Genomic DNA, 18,767 nt, shown 5'->3' with positions numbered 1-18,767 from the left:
GGATAAATAGTTGGGTTGTTAATTATGATTTGGAATATGAATGATTTGCCTGACCTATTCTCTGTTCCTGACTGCATCTCTGAGCATAAGGACTTAGAGGGATGCCTGTCCTATATGTTGTGATGAGGCCTGTGCTTAGACATAGGTTCTCCTGTAATTCAGGGAGCATTTCTATGTTATTTCTTTTTTTTTCTTCTCAACAATGGAGTATTCTGTGTTATTAAACCTGTGCAAGTTTGTCTTATAGAATAAAGGTTGTAAACTTAGTTTCAGAAGGGAGAAGGCTTACATATAAGCTTAGGTATTTGACATTAAAGGGATTAGATTTTTTATTTTCTGAGACTGCACTAGTGGGGATATCTTCAACCACCAATTTACCATCCTGAGACGAGGCCGAGTATAGCCAACACAGACAGGAAGATCACGTCAGTGACTCAAACCACTCAGGTGATGCACCCCTCCTAGGGACGGCATGAAAGAGCACCAGTAAGCCAGTGACTCAGCCCCTGTAATAGGGTTAGAGGCAGAGAATCCCAGTGGAGAGAGGGGAACTGGCCAGGCAGAGACAGCAAGGGCGGTTCGTTTCTCCAGAGCATTTCCGTTCACCTCCACACCCCTGGGCCAGACTACACTCAATCATATGACCCCCCCCCCCCCCCCGGGTTGTGCTGTGGCGGAGATCTTTGTGGGCTATACTCGGCCTTGTCTCAGGATGGTAAATTGGTGGTTGAAGATATCCCTCTAGTGGTGTGGGGGCTGTGCTTTGGCAAAGTGGGTGGGGTTATATCCTTCCTGTTTGGCCATGTCCGGAGGTGTCATCGGATGGGGCCACAGTGTCTCCTGGACCTTTCTGTCAGGAGACATTTAGCACTAACTGAAGTTCATTTAGTGCTTTATCCGAGTAGCCAGAAAGTAGAGCATTGCAGTAGCCTAACCTAGAAGTAACAAAAGCATGAATACATTTTTCTGCATAATTTTTGGACAGAAAGTTTCAGATTTTTGCAATGTTACGTAGATGGAAATAAGCTGTCCTTGAAACAGTCTTGATATGTTTGTCAAAAGAGAGATCAGGGTCCAGAGTAACGCCAAGGTCCTTCACAGTTTTATTTGAGACGATTGTACAACCATCAAGATTAATTGTCAGATTCAACAGAAGATCTCTTTGTTTCTTGGGACCTAGAACAAGCATATCTGTTTTGTCCGAGTTTAAATGATGGGGTCTAAAACCAGACTAAAGCATTTCGTATACATTGTTTGTCTTCAGGAAGGCAGTGAGTTGCTGCGTAACCGCTTTTTACATTTTTTTTGAGAGGAATGGGAGATTCGATATAGGCCGATTCGCTTTTTATATTTTCTGGGTCAAGGATTGGCTTTTTCAAGAGAGGCTGTATTACTGCCACTTTTAGTGAGTTTGGTACACATCCAGTGAGATGTGAGAGCCGTTTATTATGTTCAACATAGGAGGGCCAAGCACAGGAAGCAGCTTTTTAAGTAGTTTAGTTGGAATAGGGTCCACTATGCAACTTGAAGGTTTAGACGCCAAGATTATTTTCATCATTGTGTCAAGAGATATAATACTAAAACACTTGAGTGTCTCTCTTGATCCTAGGTCCTGGCAGAGTTGTGCAGACTCAGGACAACTGAGCTTTGAAGGAATATGCAGATTTAAAGAGGAGTCCGTAATTTGCTTTCTAATGATCATGATCTTTTCCTCAAAGAAGTTCATGAATTTATTACTGTTGAAGTGAAAGCCATCCTCACTTGGGGAATGCTGCTTTTAAGTTAGCTTTGCGACAGTATCCAAAATAAATGTAGGATTGTTCTTATTTTCCTCAATTAAGTTGGAAAAATAGGATGATCGAGCAGCAGCGAGGGCTCTTTGATACTGTACGGTACTGTCTTTCCAAGCTAGTCAGAAGACTTCCAGTTTGGTGTGGTGCCATTTCCAATTTTCTGGAAGCTTGCTTTAGAGCTCGGGTATTTTCTGTATACCAGGGAGCTAGTTTCTTATGACAAATGTTTATAGTTTTTAGGGGTGCAACTGCATCTAGGGTATTGCGCAAGGTTAAATTGAGTTCCTTAGTTAGGTGGTTAACTGATTTTTGTACTTTGACGTCCTTGGGTAGGCAGAGGGAGTCTGGAAGGGCGTCAAGGAATCTTTGTGTTGTCTGAGAATTTATAGCACGACTTTTGATGCTCCTTGGTTGGGGTCTGAGCAGATTATTTGTTGCGATTGCAAACGTAATAAAATGTTGGTCCGATAGTCCAGGATTACGAGGAAAAACATTAAGATCCACAACATTTATTCCATGGGACAAAACTAGGTCCAGAGTATGACTGTGACAGTGAGTAGGTCCGGAGAGATGTTGAACAAAACCCACTGAGTCGATGATGGCTCCGAAAGCCTTTTGGAGTGGGTCTGTGGAGGAGGTGAGGCCTCATTTAACACAGTAAATCCATCAGGCTTAAGCCATGTTTCAGTCAGGCCAATCACATCAAGATTATGATCAGTGATTAGTTCATTGACTATAACTGCCTTTGAGGTGAGGGATCTAACATTAAGTAGCCCTATTTTGAGATGTAAGGTATCACGATCTCTTTCAATAATGGCAGGAATGGAGGAGGTCTTTATCCTAGTGAGATTGCTAAGGCGAACACCGCCATGTTTAGTTTTGCCCAACCTAGGTCGAGGCACAGACACGGTCTCATTGGGGATAGCTGAGCTGACTACACTGACTGTGCTAGTGGCAGATTCCACTAGGCTAGCAGGCTGGCTTTATGTTTTATTTTTATAAAGACGTAAAGCTGAATACAGTCGATACAGAAGGCGAACTAGCAAACATTTATAGTCAAGCCAGTTTACCCGAAAAACCAAAGATATTTCGAACCATCAACAGCCCCCTCTCATAGATCTCACAGATCATCTAATGCTTACATTTGATCACAAAAGCTTGAAAAATGCAGTCAGTGAGAACTATCTTATTTTATATCAAATGCTTATTTAAGAGGGTAATCTTTGAATCAAAAGGGTACTAGTGTTCCTTAGGAGGGCTGTGTGGGGCTGCTGTGCAAGGAGTCATATGACTACACACACACATATACAGAGATGCACACACACACACACACACACACACACAAACATATACAGAGATGCACACACACACACACACACACACAAACACATACAGAGACACACACACACATATACAGAGATGCACACACACACACAAACACATACAGAGACACACACACACAAACACACAGAGATGCACACACACACACAAACATATACAGAGATGCACACACAGACACAAACATATACAGAGATGCACACACACACACACACACACACACACACACACACACTACTTCCGGTGCTGACAGAGATGGCCGCCTCGCTTCGCGTTCCTAGGAAACTATGCAGTGTTTTGTTTTTTTACGTGTTATTTCTTACGTCAGTACCCCAGGTCATCTTAGGTTTCATTACATACAGTCGAGAAGAACTACTGAATATAAGATCAGCGTCAACTTACCATCAGTACGACCAAGAATATGTTTTTCGCGACGCGGATCCTGTGTTCTGCCTTTCACCCAGGACAACGGAATGGACCCCTTGCAGCGACCCAAAAAAACGACTCCGAAAAAGAGGGAAACGAGGCGGTCTTCTGGTCAGACTCCGGAGACGGGCACATCGTGCACCACTCCCTAGCATCCTTCTCGCCAATGTCCAGTCTCTTGACAACAAGGTTGATGAAATCCGAGCAAGCGTAGCATTCCAGAGGGACATCAGAGACTGTAACGTTCTTTGCTTCACGGAAACATGGCTCACTGGAGAAACGCTATCGGGGGCGGTGCAGCCAGCGGGTTTCTCCACGCATCGCGCCGACAGAAACAAACATCTCTCAGGTAAGAAGAGGGGCGGGGGCGTATGGCTTATGACTAACGAGACATGGTGTGATGAAATAAACATACAGGACCTCAAATCCTTCTGTTCACCTGATTTAAAATTCCTCACAATCAAATGTAGACCGCATTATCTACCAAGAGAATTCTCTTCGATTATAATCACAGCCGTATATACCCCCCCCCCCCCAAGCAGACACATCAATGGCTCTGAACAAACTTTATTTGACTCTTTGCAAACTGGAATTCATTTATCCGGAGGCTGCATTCATTGTTGCTGGGGATTTTAACAAGGCTAATGTGAAAACAAGACTCCCTAAATTTTATCAGCATATCGATTGCGCAACCAGGGGTGGAAAAACCTTGGATCATTGTTACTCTAACTTCCGCGACGCATATAAGGCCCTGCCCCGCCCTCCTTTCGGAAAAGCTGACCACGACTCCATTTTGTTGATCCCTGCCTACAGACAGAAACTAAAACAAGAGGCTCTCACGCTGAGGTCTGTCCAACGCTGGTCCGACCAAGCTGACTCCACACTCCAAGACTGCTTCCATCACGTGGACTGGGACATGTTTCGTATTGCGTCAGATAACAATATTGACGAATACGCTGATTCGGTGTGCGAGTTCATTAGAACGTGCGTTGAAGATGTCGTTCCCATAGCAACGATTAAAACATTCCCTAACCAGAAACCGTGGATTGATGGCAGCATTCGCGTGAAACTGAAAGCGCGAACCACTGCTTTTAATCAGGGCAAGGTGACTGGTAACATGACCGAATACAAACAGTGCAGCTATTCCCTCCGCAAGGCTTTCAAACAAGCTAAGCGTCAGTACAGAGACAAAGTAGAATCTCAATTCAACGGCTCAGACACAAGAGGCATGTGGCAGGGTCTACAGTCAATCACGGACTACAAGAAGAAATCCAGCCCAGTCACGGACCAGGATGTCCTGCTCCCAGGCAGACTAAATAACTTTTTTGCCCGCTTTGAGGACAATACAGTGCCACTGACACGGCCTATAACGAAAACATGCAGACTCTCCTTCACTGCAGCCGAGTTGAGTAAGACATTTAAACGTGTTAACCCTCGCAAGGCTGCAGGCCCAGACGGCATCCCCAGCCGCGCCCTCAGAGCCTGCGCAGACCAGCTGGCCGGTGTGTTTATGGACATATTCAATCAATCCCTATACCAGTCTGCTGTTCCCACATGCTTCAAGAGGGCCACCATTGTTCCTGTTCCCAAGAAAGCTAAGGTAACTGAGCTAAACGACCACCGCCCCGTAGCACTCACTTCCGTCATCATGAAGTGCTTTGAGAGACTAGTCAAGGACCATATCACCTCCACCCTACCCGACACCCTAGACCCATTCCAATTTGCTTACCGCCCAAATAGGTCCACAGATGATGCAATATCAACCACACTGCACACTGCCCTAACCCATCTGGACAAGAGGAATACCTATGTGAGAATGCTGTTCATCGACTACAGCTCGGCATTCAACACCATAGTACCCTCCAAGCTCGTCATCAAGCTCAAGACCCTGGGTCTCGACCCCGCCCTGTGCAACTGGGTACTGGACTTCCTGACGGGCCGCCCCCAGGTGGTGAGGGTAGGCAACAACATCTCCACCCCGTTGATCCTCAACACTGGGGCCCCACAAGGGTGCGTTCTGAGCCCTCTCCTGTACTCCCTGTTCACCCACGACTGCGTGGCCACGCACGCCTCCAACTCAATCATCAAGTTTGCGGACGACACAACAGTGGTAGGCTTGATTACCAACAACAACGAGACGGCCTACAGGGAGGAAGTGAGGGCCCTCGGAGTGTGGTGTCAGGAAAATAACCTCACACTCAACGTCAACAAAACTAAGGAGATGATTGTGGACTTCAGGAAACAGCAGAGGGAACACCCCCCTATCCACATCGATGGAACAGTAGTGGAGAGGGTAGCAAGTTTTAAGTTCCTCGGCATACACATCACAGACAAACTGAATTGGTCCACTCACACAGACAGCATCGTGAAGAAGGCGCAGCAGCGCCTCTTCAACCTCAGGAGGCTGAAGAAATTCGGTTTGTCACCAAAAGCACTCACAAACTTCTACAGATGTACAATCGAGAGCATCCTGGCGGGTTGTATCACCGCCTGGTACGGCAACAGCTCCGCCCACAACCGTAAGGCTCTCCAGAGGATAGTGAGGTCTGCACAACGCATCACCGGGGGCAAACTACCTGCCCTCCAGGACACCTACACCACCCGATGTTACAGGAAGGCCATAAAGATCATCAAGGACATCAACCACCCGAGCCACTGCCTGTTCACCCCGCTATCATCCAGAAGGCGTGGTCAGTAAAGGTGCATCAAAGCTGGGACCGAGAGACTGAAAAACAGCTTATATCTCAAGGCCATCAGACTGTTAAACAGCCACCACTAACATTGAGTGGCTGCTGCCAACACACTGACACTGACACTGACTCAACTCCAGCCACTTTAATAATGGGAATTGATGGGAAATGATGTAAATATATCACTAGCCACTTTAAACAATGCTACCTTATATAATGCTACTTACCCTACATTATTCATCTCATATGCATACGTATATGCTGTACTCTATATCATCGACTGCATCCTTATGATATACATGTATCACTAGCCACTTTAACTATGCCACTTTGTTTACATACTCACCTCATGTATATACTGTACTCGATACCATCTACTGTATCCTGCCTATGCTGCTCTGTACCATCACTCATTCATATATCCTTATGTACATATTCTTTATCCCCTTACACTGTGTATAAGACAGTAGTTTTGGAATTGTTAGTTAGATTACTTGTTGGTTATTACTGCATTGTCGGAACTAGAAGCACAAGCATTTTGCTACGCTCGCATTAACATCTGCTAACCATGTGTATGTGACAAATAAAATTTGATTTGATTTGATGATTTGATTTGACACACACACACACACACACACACACACACACACACAAACACATACAGAGACACACACACACACCCTAACCCGTACTCTTACCCTAATCTTAACTCAATAACCTAACCTTAACCCTAGCCCTAAACCTAACCCTAGCTCCTAACCCTTAACATAATTCTAACCCTAACACTAATTTTAACCTTAACCCCTTAACCCCCTTGAAATAGCATTTTACTTTGAGGGGACTAACAAAATGTCCACAGTTGTTCCATTTTCTGTTTGTAACTTATTATTGTGGGGACTTCTTGAATAGGTGGTGAATAATACTATGCAGTCTGTATGTGACACATGGGACCAATATGATACTCCTGAATACATTCCTTTCATGCCTTTTAGTGAGATCTTCTGAATTAAGTCAATGGTGTCTTCTTGGGAGTAAACATTACAATGAACATTTGGCATGCATGGTCTTCTAACTCTTTCACAAATGCTTGCCAGTATAACCCAATAGTCTGGCATATGACAGCAATCCAGAAAGGTTAAGCAGTAGCATTTGGCTCCTAAAGGAGAGAATCTGTGTGAATTGTCTATACTTTCCAAGTCCTCAGATGGATCCAAATCTCCACAAGGACGAGGAACTCAGGCCAAAAACTTGTCTGTGGATTATTGAATTCCATCAAATTTTCCCTCCCATTCCCTCCTCCCTCCTCCATCAACTCAAACAACTTGTTTGAGGGATTCCATCTTTTTCCTGTTTTTCACTCTCCTTTTCTTCACTCATTCACTATAATTTTCGCTAATTTTCTTTGCTCCTATTCGTTTCTTTCTCTCCTCCTTCTCCTCCTATTCCTTTTCCTCGCTCCTTCCTTCTCTCCTCCAAGTGCTCTTCCATCTCTGAGTTAGACATCAAGAGTGTCTGTCTTGTTCATTGGAATAACCTTGAATGCAATGTCTATTTTCACATTAACAATAAACTGTGATAGATATCATCCTTCCTCCTTCGCCAGAAAGCCATTGGCTACACTCGAGGGAACGTGACTTTTCACCCTCTTCGGAGAAACGACATATCTGTTGAGCCAAATTGAAGTTTTTTTCATTTGACAGAATGGTTGCCATTTTCTCTCAGGGGATCATTGGTAAATTAGCTATTTCAAAACAAGGACATATATAACTACACATGAAATACTACAGCCAATGTATTCAGCACCTTGCCGGAGGCTTCTGCTGGCCAATCACTGCTTCGCGTTTGCCTGTCAAGCTTGTCCTACCGTTTGGCTCACTTTACCTCACAATCAACGACAATGTCATCTGATATTATCAACAGCCTCGAAGCAATTGGAATATACAGTAGGTAGTTCAATTTATGAATTTGGCTCACATTGTGAAATATGCAATATGCTGGAAAATAGGGCCAGAGAGAGAGAGCTGGAATGAGAGGGAGCGAGAGAGAGAGAGAGAGACCAACCTGCTTGCGAAAATTCCACCTCAGGTTCTTGTTTCGGGGTCAGGTCTAACAACATCCATACATGCGGAACAAACATTGCAAGCATCACAAAGTCTGTGTTGGAAGCCTCCCCCAGTTCAATGAGTCATTAATCTCTGGTCATTTCTCTTCAGGCCTCTTGCAGCTATGTCATCATAAATCCACTATTGGGAATTAGAGATGAATTCGGATCAATTATAACACTAAACTCAGCAAAAAAACAAACGTCCCTTTTCAGGACCCTGTCTTTCAAAGATAATTCGTAAAAATCCAAATATCTTCATAGATCTTTATTGTAAAGGGTTTAAACACTGTTTCCCATGCTTGTTCAATGAACCATAAACAGTTAATGAACATGCCCCTGTGGAACGGTTGATAAGACACTAACAGCTTACAATTAAGGTCACAGTTCTGAAAACTTAGGATGCTAAAGAGGTCTGTCTACTGACTGAAAAACATCAAAATAAAGATGCCCAGGGTCCCTGCTCATCTGCGTGAACGTGCCTTAGGCATTCTGCAAGGAGGCATGAGGACTGTAGATGTGGCTAGGGCAATAAATTGCAATATCCATACAGGATGGACAGCTGATTGTCCTCGCAGTGGCAGACCATGTGTAACAACACCTGCACAGGATCGTTACATCCGAGCATCGCACCTGCGGGACAAGTACAGGATGGCAACAACAACTGCCCGAGTTACACCAGGAACGCACAATCCCTCCATCAGTGCTCAGACTGTCCGCAATAGGCTGAGAGAGGCTGGGTTGAGGGCCTCTAGGCCTGTTGTAAGGCAGTTTCTCACCAGACATCACCGGCAATAACGTTGCCTATGGGCACAAACTTACCCCCGCTGGACCAGACAGGAGGGGGGGAGACAGAGAATGGAGAGAGAGAGAAAGTCAGGTCACATTGGAAATGCTTCCCAATGGCTGTGTTTACACAGGCAGACCAATTCTGATATTTTTCCACTAATCACATCAGATCTTTTCACATCAGATCTTTTCGGAGCTGATTTATTGGTCAAAAGACCAATTTGTAAAAAAAAAAAAAAAGAATCAGATTTGGGCTGCCTGTCTAAACGCAGCCAATGGGGATCAAATTCAATTTTATTTGTCACATGCGTCATAAAACAAAAGGTGTATACCAACGGTGAAATGCTTACTTACGGACCCTTTGACAACAATGCAGATCATTTTTGGTAATAGAAAAATCATAACACGAGCAATAAATACACAATGAGCAACAATTACTTGCTTATATGCAGTCCACATGGTGCCAGTACCGAGCTGATGTGCAGGGGTACGAGGTAATTGAGGTGTATAGTCTGTCTCCAGTTAATTAACCTGGAGAGTAAACCTCTTTACAGAGTAAAACTCTCTCCTCTTCTCCGCTCGGCTCCTCTGATCATCCCTCCATCTCTCCCCTCTAATGTCTCTCTTTCTCTTCTGTTCTCCCTCTTTTTCTCCACTCTTTCTCTCTCTCTCCATTCTCTGTCCCCCTCTCTCTTTCTCTTTTTAACTTTCTTTCCCTCTCTTTCCCCTTTTTTCTCTCCCTTACTTTCCACTCTCTCTCTCTTTTTCTAAGTGGGGGAAGGAAAGGAGGCCAAACAAAGGGTATTAATCTAGCCTTGTAATTAACGAGGACCTTCAGGTTTTCGCTGGTATATTTGATACGTCTTCAAATTCTATGAAACTCCTGATTTTGCATAAAGGTACCTTGCAGTTAATTACTGCATGTTAATTATTTTGGAGTTATACTTCACCATTTTTAGATCAAGGTCAGGGATTGACATATTGAAGTGTCACCACGGTTTTTAATCATGCAGTGATACCTGTTTGATCTACATAATGGTGTGCTGTAGTCAGGGATGAAATGGGACAAGAATTCATCCCTGTCATTTTATCCACACCAGCCTACATCACTGTTTGTGCTGCTAACTCACAATGAGTGAGGTGACAATGTAGAATGTGCTCTTTTTACTGTACGTTTATAGGCACCCTTTCCGTTTTACCATCCATGATCTTGTCTAACTGACTAATTTATTTATTTTTATTACACCTTTATTTAACCAGGTAGGCCAGTTGAGAACAAGTTCTCATTTACAGCTGCAACCTGGCCAAGATAAAGCAAAGCAGTGCTACAAAAACAACAACACAGAGTTACACATAAACAAACGTTCAGTCAATAACACAATAGAAAAATATATGTACAGTGTGTGCAAATGTAGAAGATTAGGGAGGTAAGGCAATACACAGGCCATAGAGGCGAAATATTTACAATTTAGCATTAACACTGGAGTGATAGATGTGCAGATGATGATGTGCAAGTAGAGATACTGGGGTGCAAAATAGAAAAAAAGATAAATAACAATATGGGGATGAGGTATTTGGGTCATAGCTGATGGTATGATGCTACAGTTTCATGTTATCAAGCCAACGTGGGGAAAAACTGTCAGTGTGGCGATATACTCGATCCAGTGATGTTCTCTCTTTGATGCCATAGCAGTACATGACTGTTGGCACTCAGAACTTCTTAAACTGTATTTATGAAGGAGGGAGAGAGAGAGAGAGAGAGGGAGTAAGAGAGTCCTGTGGGAAGTAGCGAGGGAGGTTGTAGCTGATAGTTCCTCTACCCCCCTAGGCTAGCTACCGAAAGGTCTTCCTTCCATCAGTCAAAGAGAACACTGACGCACAATCAAGCTCCTCTCATCTCCTTTCATGTACCTGCTGCTGTTCCCTAGAAGACAGGTGCAACTTTGCAATGTGGCTTTTCACTTCTGTTATAAACCGTACTGGTCCACATACAACATCTTGGATACAGGATGATATTACAGTAGCTCTTACATTCTGTAAGGGTTTCACTCTGTCTTGATCAGTGTTATGTAATCCTGGTCCTGGGGACCCACAGCATGTGCAGGGTTTTGTTCCAGCCTAGCACTAACACACCTGATTGTACTAATCATCTAATCACCCTTGTTAAGTTAAATCAGGTGATAGTGCAGGGCTGAAATAATAGTCTGTGTGTCCCCATGGCCAGAATGGGACAACATTGATCTAGATAGTACACCATGGTATTATAATCATACATGGATGACATTCTGTTATTTGTTCAAAACACCTGGCAGACCCCAATGCAGTTTAAACCACACAGACTTTGCATATTTGTGTAATTGGAACCACTGTGGTGTTACTCTACATTAGAATCAGATTGTAGCCTTCCCTCTCTCACTGGTGCCCTGTTTTCACCTCCTAAGCTGTACAGCCATGGCTTGCAGGCAGCATGGTGCTGACCTAGGTCACATGGTCAGCCACACTTAGCCAATGGCCAGTGGGGAGAGAACAGAGGTCAGGAGATCACTGGCTAATATTAGAGAGCATGTTGGGTTCTTGTTTTTACCAGGGAGTCACTGTTTTCATTCTTGATTTTATAATGTGCAGTATGTTTCATGTATCTTAATGTCATGCTACAGGTTCAGGATGAATTGATCATGATTCCATCAGTGAAATACTGTCCTTTGCTCTCCTATGGTTGTTTTTGTATTAATCTAACCAATACAGTTAGACAATAGTTCTGTCCTCACTTGTCAGTCTGCTCCTCATAATTCACACCTTATCCTCCCTTAACTACCCCCATGTGTAATTTTGTCACCAACTGGCATCTTTCTGAAATGACTGCACTCATATCACACTAATGACTGAGCACACATTTCACACTAATGACTGAACACACATTTCACACTAATGACTGAGCACACATTTCACACTAATGACTGAGCACTCATTTCACATCAATGACTGAGCACTCATTTCACACTAATGACCGAGCACTCATTTCACACTAATGACTGAGCACTCATTTCACACTATTGACTGAGCACTCATTTCACACTATTGACTGAGCACTCATGTCCTACTCTAAGATGCTTTGTTTATGCGGGGCCAGGAATCTAGTCCAACAAGTCCTGTTCCAACTACTAGTCCAACTACTGTTCCATCGATGTAGATAGGGGGGTGTTCCCTCTGCTGTTTCCTGAAGTCCACAATCATCTCCTTAGTTTTGTTGACGTTGAGTGTGAGGTTATTTTCCTGACACCACACTCCAAGGGCCCTCACCTCCTCCCTGTAGGCCGTCTCGTCGTTGTTGGTAATCAAGCCTACCACTGTTGTGTCGTCCACAAACTTGATGATTGAGTTGGAGGCATGCGTTGCCACGCAGTCGTGGGTGAACAGGGAGTACAGGAGAGGGCTCAGAACGCACCCTTGTGGGGCCCCAGTGTTGAGGATCAGTGGGTTGGAGATGTTGTTACCTACCCTCACCACCTGGGGGGCGGCCCGTCAGGAAGTCCAGTACCCAGTTGCACAGGGCGGGGTCGAGACCCAGGGTCTCGAGCTTGATGACGAGTTTGGATGGTACTATGGTGTTAAATGCTGAGCTGTAGTCGATGATCAGCATTCTCACATAGGTATTCCTCTTGTCCAGATGGGTTAGGGCAGTGTGCGGTGTGGTTGAGATTGCATCGTCTGTGGACCTATTTGGGCGGTAAGCAAATTGGAGTGGGTCTAGGGTGTCAGGTAGGGTGAAGGTGATATGGTCCTTGACTAGTCTCTCAAAGCACTTCATGATGACGGAAGTGAGTGCTACGGGCATCTTCAACGCACGTTCAAATGAACTCGCTCACCGAATCAGCGTATTCGTCAATGTTGTTGTTTGATGCAATACGAAACATATCCCAGTCCACGTGATGGAAGCAGTCTTGGAACGTGGAATCAAATTGGTCGGACCAGCGTTGAACAGACCTCAGCGTGGGAGCTTCTTGTTTTAGCTTCTGTCTGTAGGCAGGGAGCAACAAAATGGAGTTGTGGTCAGCTTTTCCGAAAGGAGGGCGGGGGAGGGCCTTATATGCACCGCGGAAGTGAGAATAGCAATGATCCAAGGTTTTACCAGCCCTGGTTGCTCAATCGATATGCTGATACAATTTAGGGAGTCTTGTTTTCAGATGAGCCTTGTTAAAATCCCCAGCTACAATGAATGCAGCCTCAGGATATGTGGATTCCAGTTTGCAAAGAGTCAAATAAAGTTCGTTCAGAGCCATCGATGTGTCTGCTTGGGTGGGAATATATACGGCTGTGATTATAATCGAATAGAATTCCCTTGGTAGATAATGCGGTCGACATTTGATTGTGAGGAATTTTAAATCAGGTGAACAGAAGGACTTGAGTTCCTGTATGTTGTTGTGACCACACCACGTATCGTTAACCATAAAACATACGCCCCCGCCCATCTTCTTACCAGAAAGATGTTTGTTTCTGTCGGCGCAATGCGTGGAGAAACCAGCTGGCTGCACCGACTCCGATAGCGTCTCTCCAGTGAGCCATGTTTCCGTGAAGCAAAGAACGTTACAGTCCCTGATGTCCCTCTGGAATGCTACCCTTGCTCGGATTTCATCAACCTTGTTGTCAAGAGACTGGACATTGGCGAGTAGTATGCTAGGGAGTGGTGCGCAATGTGCCCGTCTCCGGAGCCTGACCAGAAGACCGCTTCGTTTGCCTCTTTTACGGCGTCGTTTTTTTTGGGTCGCAGGCTGGGATCCATTCCGTTGTCCTGGGTGGAAGGCAGAACACAGGATCCGCTCCGGGAAAGTCATATTCTTGGTCGTACTAATGTTGAGTTGACGCTGCTCTCATATTCAGTAGTTATTCTCGACTGTATGTAATGAAACCTAAGATGACCTGGGGTACCAATGTAAGAAATAACACGTAAAAAAAACAAAAAACTGCATAGTTTCCTAGGACCGCGAAGCGAGGCGGCCATCTCTGTCGGCAGTGCAAGTGCACACAGAGGACTAACAATGGGCATTCTAATGACTCCCCACACTGATTAGCTTGATAATTTAATTCAAATTGAATAATCACCAAAAATAATGAGCAATTAAACATAGTATTTGGAAACGTGTTTTACTGTATATTTACTGTATACTGAATATTGGTCAAATTAAGAACCTACATCTGTATGGAATCCTTTTATGACAAAGTATAGTCTTGATGTTTCTGACACACAGCGTCTAATTAGGTTGTAAATGTCTTTACTGTAGCAAAGTTTGTTTGATTCCAACACATCCAGTACATCTAGTATGACGCACAGAAAGCTGTAACTTTTTAAACCCCTTCTCAGGCTTTCATTTTGCACCGTGCTCTAAGGCAATACGCGACATCAAGTACTTGATGGTTAGATAAGGTGGTTGGTTGATGGTTACTTTTGTCCTGGCTTGTAAAGTGTGTCAAATCAAATCAAATTGTATTTGTCACATGTGCCTAATAGAACAGGTGTAGACCTTAGAGTGAAATGCTTACTTACAAGCCCTTAACCTTCGATACAGTTTTAAGAAAATATCCCCCAAAAAGTAAAAGATAAAAATAATTAAAGAGCAGCAGTAAAATAACAATAGCGGGGCTATATACAGGGGGTACCGACACAGAGTCAACGTGCGGGGGGCACCGGTGTCGAGGTAATTAAGGTAATATGTACATGTAGGTCGAGTTTGTAGCCTTATTATTCAGAGTGGTGGAGGTGTGGGAGGGAGTTGATTAACCCTCTGTTATTTCCAGTCACTGCATATTACAGTATATCTGCCAGTTTTATGTTCTATTTCTGTTTGTGCTGTGATGGCTGTAGTGCTAGACATTGACAGGGGAGAGTATTTAACAACGTTTCTCACAGGAATACAATTAAACAACTCAACAGAGACGGAGGATAGAAGAAGAAAAAATATTTTCTCTTTCATTGTTTGTGTTTTCTCCTCCTACTCTTCTTTCTTTCTTTCCTTCCCTCTCTATCTGTCCTCCACCTACTTCTCCTCCTAATAATATGTGGTTAAAAGGATCATTCAGACACAAGCTCCCCTGGAGTTTTGACTGAACACTCTCTCTTCTTTGATTGTTTCGCACAAGCCAGGTTCTTTTGAATTACGTCAACTCGGCTCATTAAAAGTCAGACTAGACTAATGGATGTGTAGAATTCTATGACTCATCTGGGCTGCAGGTCTAGCCTGGGCTGGAGGTCTCTACTCTACAGAGAAAGATCATCTCTCTGTATCTCTCACTCTCTGTTTCTGTCAGACCGGCCCTCTCTGCTCCCATTCAACTTGGTACAAAGTAGTTGTGATTATCCTGGACATTCATGTTTCATCTCCTCCCCCTCTGTAGGCCTGAGGAGAAGCCTGGTTTAGAGTGTGTGAGGTGAATGGTAAAATCTAAATGGTAAATCTAAATATTTTAAAACTAAGAGACAGGTGCTTCATCATTAGATAACCACTGAAGGGGCACTCATTAAATAAAGAGATAGAAATCTAATTTTCCCCCCACTTCCTAAAAGAGTCCAAACACAGTTCAGCCCGCATACTGTTCGGTCCCCAGTACCGATCCAATTTGTACCCATAGTCAAGCCCTCTGTCTTATATGATGTAGGCTTAATGGAGTGGGTATGAAGTTGACATGAAATAAAACAATGGAAGTGGTGGTCATATTGACAACATCATGTTGTTCAAGGTTGATGATCTTTAAAATGATGCTTTCTATAAGATCCTTACACTTGTATGTTGCAGTTCAGAAAGGAGGGACTAAATACTGTCCTTCCTGTAGCACCTCTTCTTTATTAGCTAATGTCATGCTGAACTAATAGAACCCGGGCATGAGCCCAGTCTCCGAGAGTGTCTCAGGGGGAGTGGGATATGCAAAAAAATAATTTCCAATTCACATGGTTATTAATATAAACTAAAGTGTTTGTATTCCCCTTTAATCTTGTGACTATCAAACCCGTATCCGGGAGCGTAATCATAGCCTCAAGTCCATTACCATAACGCAAGGTTAACTATACATGAAAATCGCAAATGAAATGAAAGAAATATATTCAAGCACAAGCTTAGCCTTTTGTTAACAACACTGTCATCTCATCTCACTGTCTTTTCAAAATATGCTTTTCAACCATAGCTACACAAGCATTCGTGTAAGAGTATTGATAGCCTAGCATAGCATTAAGCTTAGCATTCAGCAGGTAACAATTTCACAAAAACAAGAAAAGCATTCAAATAAAATAATTTACCTTTGAAGAACTTCGGATGTTTTCAATGACGAGACTCTCAGTTAGATAGCAAATGTTCATTTTTTCCCAAAATATTATTTGTGTAGGAGAAATTGCGGCGTTTTGTTCATCACGTTTGGCTAAGAAAAAAATCTGAAAATGCAGTCTCTACAACGCCGAACTTTTTACCAAATTAACTCCATAATATCGACAGAAACATGGCAAACGTTGTTTAGAATCAATCCTCAAGGTGTTTTTCACATATCTATTCGATGATAAATCATTCGTGGCAGTTGGGTTTCTCCTCGGAAGCAAACGGAAAAATACTGCAGCTGGAGATTACGCAGCGACCACCTGGTAGATGTAGTGTAAAATGGTCAATCTTCCAATGATATGCCTACAAATACGTCACAATGATGTCGACACTATGGGGAAACGACAGAAAGTTTAAGCTCATTCGTGGCCCATTCACAGCCATATAAGGAGTCATTGGAACACAGCGCCTTCAAAATCTGGGGCACTTCCTGTTTGAAATTTCATCTTGGTTTCGCCTGTAGCATCAGTTCTGTGGCACTCACAGACAATATCTTTGTAGTTTTGGAAACTTTAGAGTGTTTTCTATCCAAAGCTGTCACTTCTATGCATAGTCGAGCATCTTGTCGTGACAACATATCGCGCTTAAAACGGGAACGTTTTTTATCCAAAAAATGAAATACCGCCCCTAGAGTTCCAAGAGGTTTTAATACAACTTGTACATGTGTGAAATAGGACGAATATCAGCATCCACCAAATTCTGATTATTATTATTATCACTACTCTAATATCATGTTGAATTAGATAGAGTGTATTCTCTTCCTCTCACTGGATAGATTTTTTTAGCAAACGAGATGCCGGTAAACAATCTCAAGAGGGCTTTCTCCCGTCAAGGATAAGATGCTTAGAAGACAAGTACAGAGTTATGGCATTTTCTCGTTTGATATCATCCCTGGTAAAATAATAAAAAATGCATCACTGTTCTTGTGCCTTGCTACACTTCTTGAAAAGGGTCTGTGTCTGCGTGCTGTGTGAGAGAGAATCTCCCCCCTAGAAAACGCTATTCAAGCAATACTCAAAAATTGGTTTCAGAGATAATGTCTCCCTCATTCACAATGAGGATAACTCAATATCATATCTTGTTAGAGAGCTATTAGGGGATAGAGAGGAAACAGAAAAAGGCTCATCCAGAGGTGGCGTTCCTAGCGGCCAGGGACTTTAATGCAGGGAAACTTAAATCAGTTTTACCTAATTTCTATCAGCATGTTAAATGTGTAACCAAAAAAATTTGGGACCACCTTTACTCCACACACAGAGACGCGTAAAAAGCTCTTCCTTGCCCTCCATTTGGCAAATCTGACCATAACTCTATCCTCTTGATTCCTGCTTACAAGCAGCAATTAAAGCAGGAAGCACGAGTGACTCGGCCCATAAAAAAGTGGTCAGAGGAATCAAATGCTAAACTACAGGACTGTTTTGCTAACACAGACTGGAATACAGACCGGGATTCTTCCGATGGCATTGAGGAGTACACCACATCAGTCACTGGCTTTATCAATAAGTGCTTTGATGACGTCGTCCCTACAGTGACTGTATGTACATACTCCAACCTGAAGCCATGGATTACAGGCAACATTCGCACTGAGCTAAAGGGTAGATGCTGCCGCTTTCAATGAGCGGGACTCTAACCCAGAAGATATAAGAAATCCCGCTATGCCCTCTGGATCCTGGACTTTCTGACGGGCTGCCCCCCGGGCGGTAAGGGTAAGTAACAACACATCCGCCACGCTGATCCTCAACATGGGGGCCCCTCAGGGGTGTGTGCTGAGTCCGCTCGTGTAGTCCCTGTTAACTCAAGACTGCACGGCCAGGCACAACTCCAACACCATCATTAAGTGTGCTGATAACACAACAATCATCACCGACAATGATGAGAGGAGTACAGAGACCTGTCCATGTGGTGCAATGACAACAGCCTATCCCTCAACGTGATCAAGACAAAGGAGATGATTGTGGATTACAGGAAAAGGAGGACCGAGCACTCCCCATTCTCATCGACGGGGCTATAGTGGAGCAGGTTGAGAGCTTCAAGTTCCTTGGCATCCCCAACACCAGCAAACTAACATGGTCCAAGCACACCAAGACAGTCGTGAAGAGGGCAAGACAAAACCTATTCCCCCTCAGGAGACTGAAAATATTTGGCATGGGTCCTCAGATCCTCAAAAGGCTTTACAGCTGCACCATCAAGAGCATTGCATCACTGCCTGGAAAGGCAACTGCTCGGTGTCCGACCGCAGGACACTACAGAGGGTAGTGCATACGGCCCAGTACTT

The sequence above is a fragment of the Oncorhynchus mykiss genome, chromosome 13, assembly GCF_057628025.1.
Source record: "Oncorhynchus mykiss isolate SJ-2025 chromosome 13, ASM5762802v1, whole genome shotgun sequence".
Taxonomy (NCBI): Eukaryota; Metazoa; Chordata; class Actinopteri; order Salmoniformes; family Salmonidae; genus Oncorhynchus; species Oncorhynchus mykiss.
Note: the sequence above shows the minus strand (reverse complement) of the source record.